Source organism: Aricia agestis, chromosome 6 (assembly GCF_905147365.1).
Source record: "Aricia agestis chromosome 6, ilAriAges1.1, whole genome shotgun sequence".
Lineage (NCBI taxonomy): Eukaryota > Metazoa > Arthropoda > Insecta > Lepidoptera > Lycaenidae > Aricia > Aricia agestis.
In genome coordinates, this window is record NC_056411.1 from 9318785 (window position 1) to 9329942 (window position 11158).

Consider the following 11158-nt stretch of genomic DNA (forward strand, 5'->3'; position numbering starts at 1 on the left):
TTAAAAAAAGGCTTGAGCTGTGTTCCTATGTTTTGCTTTTTTTGTATAATCTATCCAAATCTGTTTTCTGGATGTTTGAACACAGTGGAAAATCTGGCCATTTTTTTGGGTTTTTGAACGTTCATATCTTATTTAATAATTAAATTATGAAAAAAAGGAAAACATAGGGACATTGTATTAGTGGCCGTAGATATTCAGGAAAAAAATTATAACTCTACTAGCATTATCCAGGGAGGAAACAGGGGACAGCGTTTGTATGGGAAAAATGGCGGTGTGGAATCCTCTTAATGCCTCACCATGTCAGAAAAATGATTAATTTGCCACTTGAACTACCTAAGAAATTATTAAAACAATTAACATTAAAGTTAATGCCTCACCATGTCAGAAAAATGATTAATTTTCCATTTTAATTACTTAAGAAATTATTAAAACAATAAACATCAAAATAGGCTTGATGACTATTTTTTTTTCTTATTGGTAATTGAAAGACCCTTAAAAATAGAAACATTGCTGAAAGAATGACTCTGATAGCTTAAAAATTCACCAAGATATGACAATTCAAACATCTCATAAAATAGACCTGCCCAAAACGCTCCATACAAAGTGCTACGAAAGACTGACGTCACTCTTTCGTAGTTTGTACGCATCGGGAGAGAACTTTGTTCGATAGGTATATTAAATACTGCGTTTATGAAAGTGTTTTCATAACAAAAGTTGCTTTTAATTGCATAAGATATCGAATGGTATACAAATATTAAGAAATTTAATTTAAAAAAAAAACGACTTTGAAGGCGCATAACAAAAAAAAATAAAAATGCTATCGAGCTGAAATTTTGGGAATACTTATTTTTCACCGTGATTTCTTTATTTTATTAACAAAATTCGCTAATCTTTGACCTGGTCATCATCCCTATTTTAAAAATGTTATTTTTTATACCTAATCTTACAAACTAACCTCCGTATATTCCAAAGCATTTATTTATTTATTTTATACTTTATTGCACATCGTACAAAAGGCGGGCCTAATGCCACACGGCATTCTCTCAAAGCATCTCAAATATAAAAGTGAAAATCACGTAAGCTGACCAATCAGGTGTCAGAACTGGCAGAGTTAAGCGGTTAAGACTTGAAAGCTGCTTAAATGATAAAATGCTTCCAAATATACGAAGATAAGACACTTCATACCTATATCGGAGTTTGACTCGTCAAACCCCGATTTAATAAAATTGTGTTTTGACGTTTGTCTGACCAAATTAGTCCCTCCCAGGTTTGACGAAAATTGTTTAGTCAAAGGCCGAAAATTTACATTTGTTTGGGCTTTGACTAAGTCATTCAGTCTGACCTGAGGATTGACCAGTCCAACCTAGGAGCGCCGGAGCTTCGGAGTTTGCCTATAACATAGATATTATTAAAATTTAAAATTGTACTTTAAGGGGGTGACAGACGTGCGAGTAAGTACGCGGACTATGGCTCGATGATCTTAAGGGCGTCACAGACGGTGAAGATAATATAAAATATATATTTAAATCCTAAAGCATATTTTAGAATATCGCTCACCATAGAAATCCTATGAACCATCACACACGACGAAGTTAATTTATATAAATTCATCTTTTGTATCTTAAGATACCGAGCGATATGGAAATAGAGTCTGGCCAACGAAAGCTGAACCAAGCATTTATTTTGATTGGCAACACTATTCTGCCAGTCGATAGTTTGCGGTTGCACGATTTCATGATCTTGATACTTGGTCATAATTATTATTTTATACCTTGTGATCTTTTAATTTTTCATACTAGACATGTTATTTATTTTAATAAATGGTATTTTTATTGAAAATCTTCACGAAGATTCGGATGAGAAACAGGAAAGTTTCCACCATACCATTGTGACCTAATTACCCATCGCATATTCTACTCTCTCGTTAATACCGATTAGACAAAAACACAAATAAAACACAATTATTTTACGTGCACTTTTTCCACTATATTCATTTATTATTATTACAAATTTTAGCTAAAAACACGACCGGTTTCGAAACAATTCTACTAGGCTTAGTTAGCAATATATTTTCTAAGTCAGTATAGGCTATAATTTATGTTAGACTTTTCTTTTATAGGTGCATAATTTTTTGCACATTGGAGTAATATAATATCTAGCATCAGCAGAAAATGATCTAAATCTTTTTTTCCTACTACATTATGTGATACCATATAAATAATTTTTAAATTTGCCGCGGTTTGCTTGGTTCAGCTTTCGTTGGCCAGACTCTATACATTTCGTATCGTAATATTATGTTATCTCAAGATGCGAAATATATACATCTTTATGAATATAGGGTGTTTTTGTATCGGGCAGCGGGCTCATCAGTGATCGGACGCACTAGTGGGATGCTCCGTGCCGCGTCCAAAAGGGAATGCTCCTGAAACTTCTTCGTTGACAGATCTTGATAAAGGTTAAATTCGCCGCAGGTTTTTCTCTTTTTATGTAAGGCTCTATCCAAATGTTTCTCCTTTTGGAATGTGCTACTGCAATTTGCATTACACATTCTATAGATAGCTGGGCATTAACACGTTAATACGTTAATTAACGAAGTTAACATTTTGATTAACGAATTAACTTTAAAGTTACATTTTAACCATAATTAAATTTTAACCAAATAAAACCGAGCATAACACCTCGCTCGGTCGGAAGATCTTCCTTTAGCCACTAAGCATTATCCCACATTGGCGACGTGATCACAAATCGTTAATCCAATGCCTACTTTTAACCGCACAGCACCGCGGCGTGGCGCGAAAAACAGGTTTAGTGTATGGTCTGTCAAGAAAGAGTAGACGCAGTACAAATTTTTCTAAACGTAATCACGCTCAAAAGGTGCTCTGTATAATTCATATTATAATTTTATCTTATTATTTGTGGTTTCGGATAGTGATAGAGGATCGACTCACGAAGTCACGAGTCACGGCGTCCCTCTTGACTTTCCACGGCGCACCAGGGCGCCGCGGCGCTCACTTCGGGAACCCCTGTTCTAACCTGTTAACTTCCAGAACCTAAACCAACAGGTTTTCTAAGTTCACTAACGCAACGTTATAAAAATGCAATTTTACACAAATTTACGGATTTACGATTAACGTTAAATTGCGTTAATTCTTTCTAAATGTAACGCTTTAACGTTTAAGGCGCTGTGGTTGTTGCAACTACGTAAAATGAGTTTTTTAAAACACGTTTTAGTAAAGGAAATGTCATTATACTCGGAAAAAATCTGTCAAAAATAGAAATCCAAAATCCAAAAAAAAATGGCGCCAGGCCCCGCCCCTTTTTTACAAATAATATAATATTTTTACATCCAACCCACATTTTATGTTTCTGTAAAAAACATTAACAGCTATGTTAAATGTTCTATCTATCAAGCCATCATAATTATAGTATTTAGTCTGATTTAATATTCTTTTCACAGTATGTACTTTGAAAATTATTTTTCAGACCCTTTGATTACAAATTAAACAATATTTTGTTAAAATCTACACGACGGAACCCTAAATTAGACCCTTGTATCAACAACTCATCGAAACATCTTGAATTGTTTATAAAAACAGCCGTGATTTACGACCCAAAAAAACCGGTTTCGTATAACCCACAAGCAAACTTCGTCATTAGTGCTATATAAATAAAGTTCAAAATGGCGCGGCCGGCAGAAAATAGCCGTTATCTGTGAACTTTTGTTCTCAATTGTTTAGAAACGTAATGCATAATATTGATATAAATTGTCTTAGAGACATTGTGTAATAACTTGTATAAGCGTTTTACGTAATTAATTTACAAATATATGAAGCAAATCACGTCCAAATCACCAAAAACTAAACCAAATTTTCGAGTGTAACCTAAAAGTTTTTACGATGTATTTCTTTCAAATGATTATCTAAAATAATTGATTATTAGTAAATTTAGGTATTTTACTACTTACATTCGTTAAATCAATCCATTATTTCAAACAAATTACACAACACTGCAGAACACACACGAAAAATTTCACGATTTTCAAATGACTGAAAAATATTCGTCGACCACAGATTGTATAATATTTTGCATTCAGAATGTGGCAAATGTATCATAGATCGTAACTAACCCAACTTCTTCATACAAAAGTAGTCTCTAAATCAGCTAAATACGAAATATAATCGAATGAAGAGCGCGGCCCACTTGGGCCTTATGGTGCTTGACGGAATGGCGCTTGACATTTAGCGCGGCCCAAGTGGGCCTTATGGGGATTAAGGAGTTTAAGTATAAAATAAGTACTGTTTTAAAATTGAGAAAATTTCCTATACGCAAAGGTATATCAGTAGGTACACAATTTGAAAAAAAAAATCTCAAAGATGACTGTCATAACGTTGTTTTTCATAATTAAATCATTATATGGCTAAATTACACACTTTCTAGAAAAAACAAAAAATGTAGTATATCATAATTATATGTGTCGTAAACGTAACCTGACGTAAACGATTTGATATACTTGCCAGACATGGGCTTCAAAGTTTGAGCAAACTTTGCACAAATAGGAAAATGCCAGCAATAACTTTGCACAAATAGGCAAATGTCAGTGCCACACTTGGCGGATTTGCGTATTTGATTACATGTCTGGTGCCCGCATTATATTATTTGATTTGTGTAATACTATAAACAATAGGTTTTTACTTTTTATTCCTATTTTCTATTATCAAGGCACGCGGCGAGCGCGTAACAGCCACTGTACAAGGCGCGCTGATATGAATGTTATTGTAATGTCTTTAACGTCGATATTCGTACTGACAGACATCGACCTGCTTATTTTAGGGACTACTGGGCCTTAACGAAGCTAACTTTTTTTTGTAGCGGATTAACGATTAACGAAGTTAACTATTTCTTTAGCGCTGCTATGATTCTATATCAGAATCAGGGATGTTGCGGATCCCGATTTTTTCACATCCGCGGATGCAAATGCGGATGCGGATTTTTAAAGGTTCACATCCGCGGATGCGGATGCGGATGTTGCGGATCCTGCATAAATATAGTTTATAAAATGAAAAAGTATTATTTTAATTTTTATCCCCCGACAAAAAAGAGAGATGTTATAAGTTTGACGTGTCTGTCTGTCGGTCTGTCTGTCAGTCTGTCTGTCTGTCTGTCTGTCTGTCTGTCTGTGGCATCGTAGCATCCAAACAGGTGGACCGATTTTGATCTAGTTTTTTTTGTTTTAAAGCTGACTTAATTGAGAGTGTTCTTAGCTATAGTTCATCATCATCAGCCTGCTCCGTGCTGAAAAATCGCAGTTCATGTGGTTCGTGAAGGGCCGATTAGCAACTTGCAGTCGTTTGGTGGACTTTATTGCATTCTAGGTTATGACATTCATGAATATTTACACATTAATGGAAAGTTGACCTGGTGCTGCAGCATCACCTGGTAATCAATAGGATACCCAACTCCTCACCAACTTAGAGCAATGGTTTAGTGTTTGGGCTCATTTTAATTGCGACAACTAGTAAGACGTAGATAAACAGTAAATTTTTACATGCTGCTGCTGCAGCATCACCTGGATTCTATAGGAGCTGAGCTCCATATGATCCCAAAGTGGAGGTTTCATGTTTGGACTCATATAATTGACGCGTGACGGCCTCATCCAAAAGGACATTCTTAGATGGTATTCATTGGGATATAATGAATACCATCTATGGCGGGTTTTTTTTTTAATTTCTTTATAATTAATGTATTACAAAATAATAATACATGTTCCCTAGAACAAATTTTTTGATTAATATCAAGCTAATTTTTCGTGAGTAGGTTCATTTTGATTCGCATTTTGAATAGAACAATCCATATTTTAGGACCACCAAATCGAAATATTAAATCATATTTATCTCTGTTAGCTACCACTTTCGCAGAGGAAATTGTTGTTCGTTTTTTATATATCAATATAAATGAAAGTTATGAGCAAAACCAAAGATAGTAATTATGTAGGTACCTCAAACACAATCATACAATCCTAATCAAAGAATTCATTTGCCAATAGTCGTTTTACAACGTTAGATTTAGTACAGAATAGGTCAATATCCATGTCCTGCGATACTTTATTAAAAGCATGAGTGCTTCGTAAGAAAAATGCATTATTTCTATTATTAGTTGTTGCAGAAGATACATCAAGTAAAGGCCGGTGACGAAATTCTTGTCTGTTGGTTCGTAAATTTATTTTAGAAAGTAATTCAGGGCAGTCGATGAAACCATTTGCGATGTTCACTAAGAAACATGTCACTGATTTGACGCCTGAGTTTAAGTGGCAAAAAATGATACCTTCTACAGCGTTGAAAATAGTTATCAGCTGAACATTGCTTTGCCTTATAATCAAGATATCTCAAAAATTTTCTTTGCACACCCTCAATACGTGATCGATAAATTTCATATTGGGGGTTCCAGACTTGAGATGCATACTCCAGGTGGCTACGAACGAAAGAACAATATAGGATTTTTATAGTCTTAATCGACCGGAAACTAGCGGACTGTCTCATGTTTCATCAATGAAACCAAGTGCTTTATTAGCACTTTTTACGATATGGTCGATGTGCTGGTCAAATAGAAGCTTACTATCAAAGATAACTCCTAGGTCCCTAATGCTGTTAACTTTAGTTAAAAATTGATTACCTAGAGTATATTTAGAATCAATTGTGTATTTCTGACGTGTATAACTAACGTAAAAACATTTTGATACGTTTACCTGAAGTTTATTACGATAGCAATAGTCTTCAAATCTATTGAGGTCACTTTGGAGTAAGTACCTCAATAGATGCACCACAATAAACACGTCGGATCCTGTCAGCGTTTTCAGGGTTCCGTAATCAACAAGGAACCCTTATATTTTCGGTCTATCTGTCCGTCTGTCTGTCTGTTTCTCCGCGGTTTCACTCAGAAAAAAGCCTACAAAGCCGAAATTCGGCATGATGTCGACAAAATGGTATATAAAACCTTTAAAAAAATGTATGGGGCCTCCCTTACACTTCAAGCGGGGATAATTCTTTTTATTTCGCGTCCACTCCACCGTGTGTGGTGTCGTTAGATAGGGTTTTAAAAAATATTACGAGTATTCCAAGATCGTTTTCCGATTTAGAGATCCACTTAAGAAATATGAAAAGTTTTAAAGTGGAAGAAATCGTCAGTGTCTCCCCCTTCTACCAGCTATAAGCTAAAAGGTAGATTCGGAAAAAAATTTGGAAAAATTCATGGAAGTAGGAAATATGCTAAATTTTAAAAGAAAATTATCACGGCTAAGAAGACTTCATAAGTTATTGAGAAGTACAAAGGAATTTTTCGTTCAAATTCCTTTGAATGTAACTGTGATCATGTTGTTAGTAGTGTAAAGTAAAACATATTATAATTGTACATTCATTGACGATACAAAACTCATCAAAAACTGGCGGTACTATGGAACCCTCTATAATTGTGCGTGGCCGATACGTACTTGGCCGGCTTTTTCGCTGCCATTGGTCATTTGTCACGCGCAAACGGCACGCGCCTTCACAGACCCCGCCGCTTTTTTTTCTTGTCGCAACTCGTATGACATTCGCATCCGCATAAAAATCCGCATTCATTTAATGCGGATGCGGATGCAGATGCGGATGTCCAAATATATGCGGATGCTCCGTATTTGCGGATGCGGATGCGGATATTCGCAATAACCCTGATCAGAATCATCGTCTGTGGAGCTGTCTAACAAAGATACTATAATATTTTATATTATTTTGGGCATGATAAAATATTATAGTATCTTCACCGTCTGTGATGCGCTTTAATCGCCTACTGTGTCAGCAAAGAGCCGCGAGCCGCGCGCCGCTGCGAGCCGCGAGCCTGGGGGCATGGTAATCCAGTGTGCGATTCTCGCGTGTGTCACCGACGCGAGCCGATAATTAAAGTTAAGTAATAAATTAAGTTTAAAAAACCCCCGCCAAACAACTTTAAAAAGCAATGAAATAAAATTATTTACTGACTTTAAGTTTAAATAATTCCTAAGTGTAAAGTAATATTTTACTTTTTAGTCCATAATAATTGTTGTCACGGTGTGTCGGGGGACTGCTAAGTTAACTACGACAGCGGCGACTTTTACATTTTGTATCGCCATAAATATAAAGTCGCTGACACACCTTGACAACAACAGGCATGATAACAATTATTTTTTTCTTATCGGTAATTGAAAGACACTTAAACAATAGAAACATCGTTGAAATAATGAGCTTAAAAATTCACCAAGATATGAAAATTCAAATATCTCATAAAAAAGACCTGCCCGAAACGCTCCATACAAAGTGCTACGAAAGTATGACGTCAGTCTTTCGTAGTTTGTACGCATCGGGAGACAACTTTGTTCGACAGGTATATTGCGAACAGGGATGTTGCGAATATCTGCATCCACATCCGCAAATGCGGAGGATCCGCATATATTTGGACATCCGCATCTGCATCCGCATCCGCATTAAATCGATGCGGATTTTTATGCGGATGCGAATGTCATACGAGTTGCGACAAGAAAAAAAAAAGCGGCGGGGTCTGTGAATGCCGCGTGCCGTTTGCGCGTGACAAAATATGACCAATGGGAGCAAAAAAGCCGGCCAAGTGCGTATCGGCCACGCACAATAGAGGGTACCGTAGTACCGCCAGTTTTTGATAAGTTTGTATCGTCAATGAATGTACAATTATAACATGTTTTACACTACTAACAACATCATCTCAGTTACATTCAAAGGAATTTGAACGAAAAGTTCCTTATAAAGTCTTCTTAGCCGTGATAATTTTCTTTTAAAATTTAGCATATTTCCTACTCCCGTGAATTTTTCCACATATTTTTCAGAATCAACCGTTTAGCTTATAGCTGGACACTGGACACTAACGATTTCTTCCACTTTAAAACTTTGCATCCGACACCACACACGGTGGAGTGGACGCAAAATAAAAATACTTATCCCCGCTTGGTGCGTAAGGGAGGTCCCATAAATTTCTCTATTCTCTGAGCGAAACTGCGGAGAAACAGACAGACAGACGGACAGATAGACCGCAAATATAAGGGTTCCTTGTTGATTACGGAACCCTAAAAACGGTCACAGGATCCGACGCGTTTATGCGTGCATTAATTATTGTCTTGTGTAAATTAATCACTACGTGTTTGTTTGTGCTTTTTATTTAATAAAAAGCGGCATTATTACTATTAAATAATTTAAGTATAATGCTTTATGCTCCTATTTATAAATTCGTGTACTTACTAACAAAAAAGTGGTAGAGGTTAATACAGGGGAATTAATGTAATTTTCATTTACAAATTATTATCTCTATGTAATTTTCATTTACAAAAGTATTATTATAGTACAGGTTCCCTAGAACATTTTTTTTTATTACTATCAAGGTAATTTTTTGCAAGCAGTTTTATTTTGATAAAACGAACAACAATTTCCTCTGCGAAAGTGGTAGCTAACAAAGATAAATATGATTTAATATTTCGATTATGATGGTCTTAAAATATGGATTGTTCTATTCAAAATGCGTTTCAAAATGAAGCTACTCACAAAAAATTAGCTTGATATTAATTAAAAAATTTGTTCTAGGGAACCTGTACTTTTATTTTCTAACACATTAATTAAACATTAAAATAATACTTTTTCATTTTATAAACTATATTTATGTAGGGTAGGATCCGAAACATCTGCATCCGCATTCGCATCCGCGGATGTGAAATAATCGGGATCCGCAACATCCCTGATATTAAATATTGCGTCTATGAAAGTGGTTTCATTACAAAAGTTGCTTTTAATTGCATAAGTTATCGAATTGTATACAAATATTAAGAAATTTAATTGAAAAAAAATCGACTTGAATATCCAACTTTGAAGGCGCGTATCAAAAAAAAATACAAATGCTATCAAGCTGAAATTTTGGGAACACTTATTTTTTACCATGGTTTCTTTATTTTATTAACAAAATTCGCTAATCTTTGACCTTGTCATCATCCCTACGTAACGTGGGAGAGCCATGGTGACGCGGGAGAGCCATGCTTTGGCATGAATGGGCCAGCTCGACCGGAGAAATACCACGGACTCACAGAAAACCTGCGTGAAACAGCGCTTGCGCTGTGTTTCGCCGAGTGAATGGATTTACGGGAGGCCTTCCCTTCCCTACCCTACCCTATTCCCTTCCCTGCCCTCCCCTATTACCCTATTCCCTCTTAAAAGGCCGGCGACGCACCTGCAGCTCTTCTGATGCTGCGAGTGTGGATGGGCGACGGAAGTTGCTTTCCATCAGGTGACCCGTTTGCCCCCTTATTTCATAAAAAAAAGTTGTTTGGCGGTTTTTTAAATTTCTTAATTTTATTTTATTTTATGCTTTTTAAACTTGTGCAGAGTATTTTTTATCAACAGGATCACCGATCATATTATTATCCCAATGAATACCATCTATAATAATGTCCTCTTGGATGAGGCCGTCAATATGAGCCCAAACATGAAACCTCCACTTTGGGTTCATACGGAGCTCGGCTCCTATAGAATCTGAAGGTGATGCTGCAGCATTTATCTACGTCTTACTAGTTGTCGTAAACCCCTGAATTACCGTAAATGATCCCAAACACGAAACCTCTGCTCTAAGTTGGTGAGGAGTTGGGTATCTTATTGATTACCAGGTGATGCTGCAGCACCAGGTCACCTTTCCATTTAAGTGTATATTATAATTCATAAGTGTCACGAACCAGAGCAAAATATAAAACCCATCAAACGACTGCATGTTGCTAATCGCGGTCTATCACGGACCAGATAAACCGTGATTTTCCAGCAATGAGCAGGCTGATGATGAATTATAGTTAAGAACACTCTCGATCATGTCAGCTTTCAAACAAAAAAAAACTAGACTAAAATCGGGCCACCCGTTTGGATGCTACGATGCCACAGACAGACAGACACGTCAAACTTTTAACACCCTTCTTTTTGGTCGAGGGTTAAAAACTATAATCTAGTAAGTATAGTTTTTGTTTTTCAGTTTTGAGAGAGAGTAAAGCGTCACTCAGACAGACGCGGCCTGCGGTGGCGGTGGCGGTGGCGGTCAGTTGGATGACTTGAGAGTTCTAGGAACGACACAGACACACGCGGTCACGCGGCCA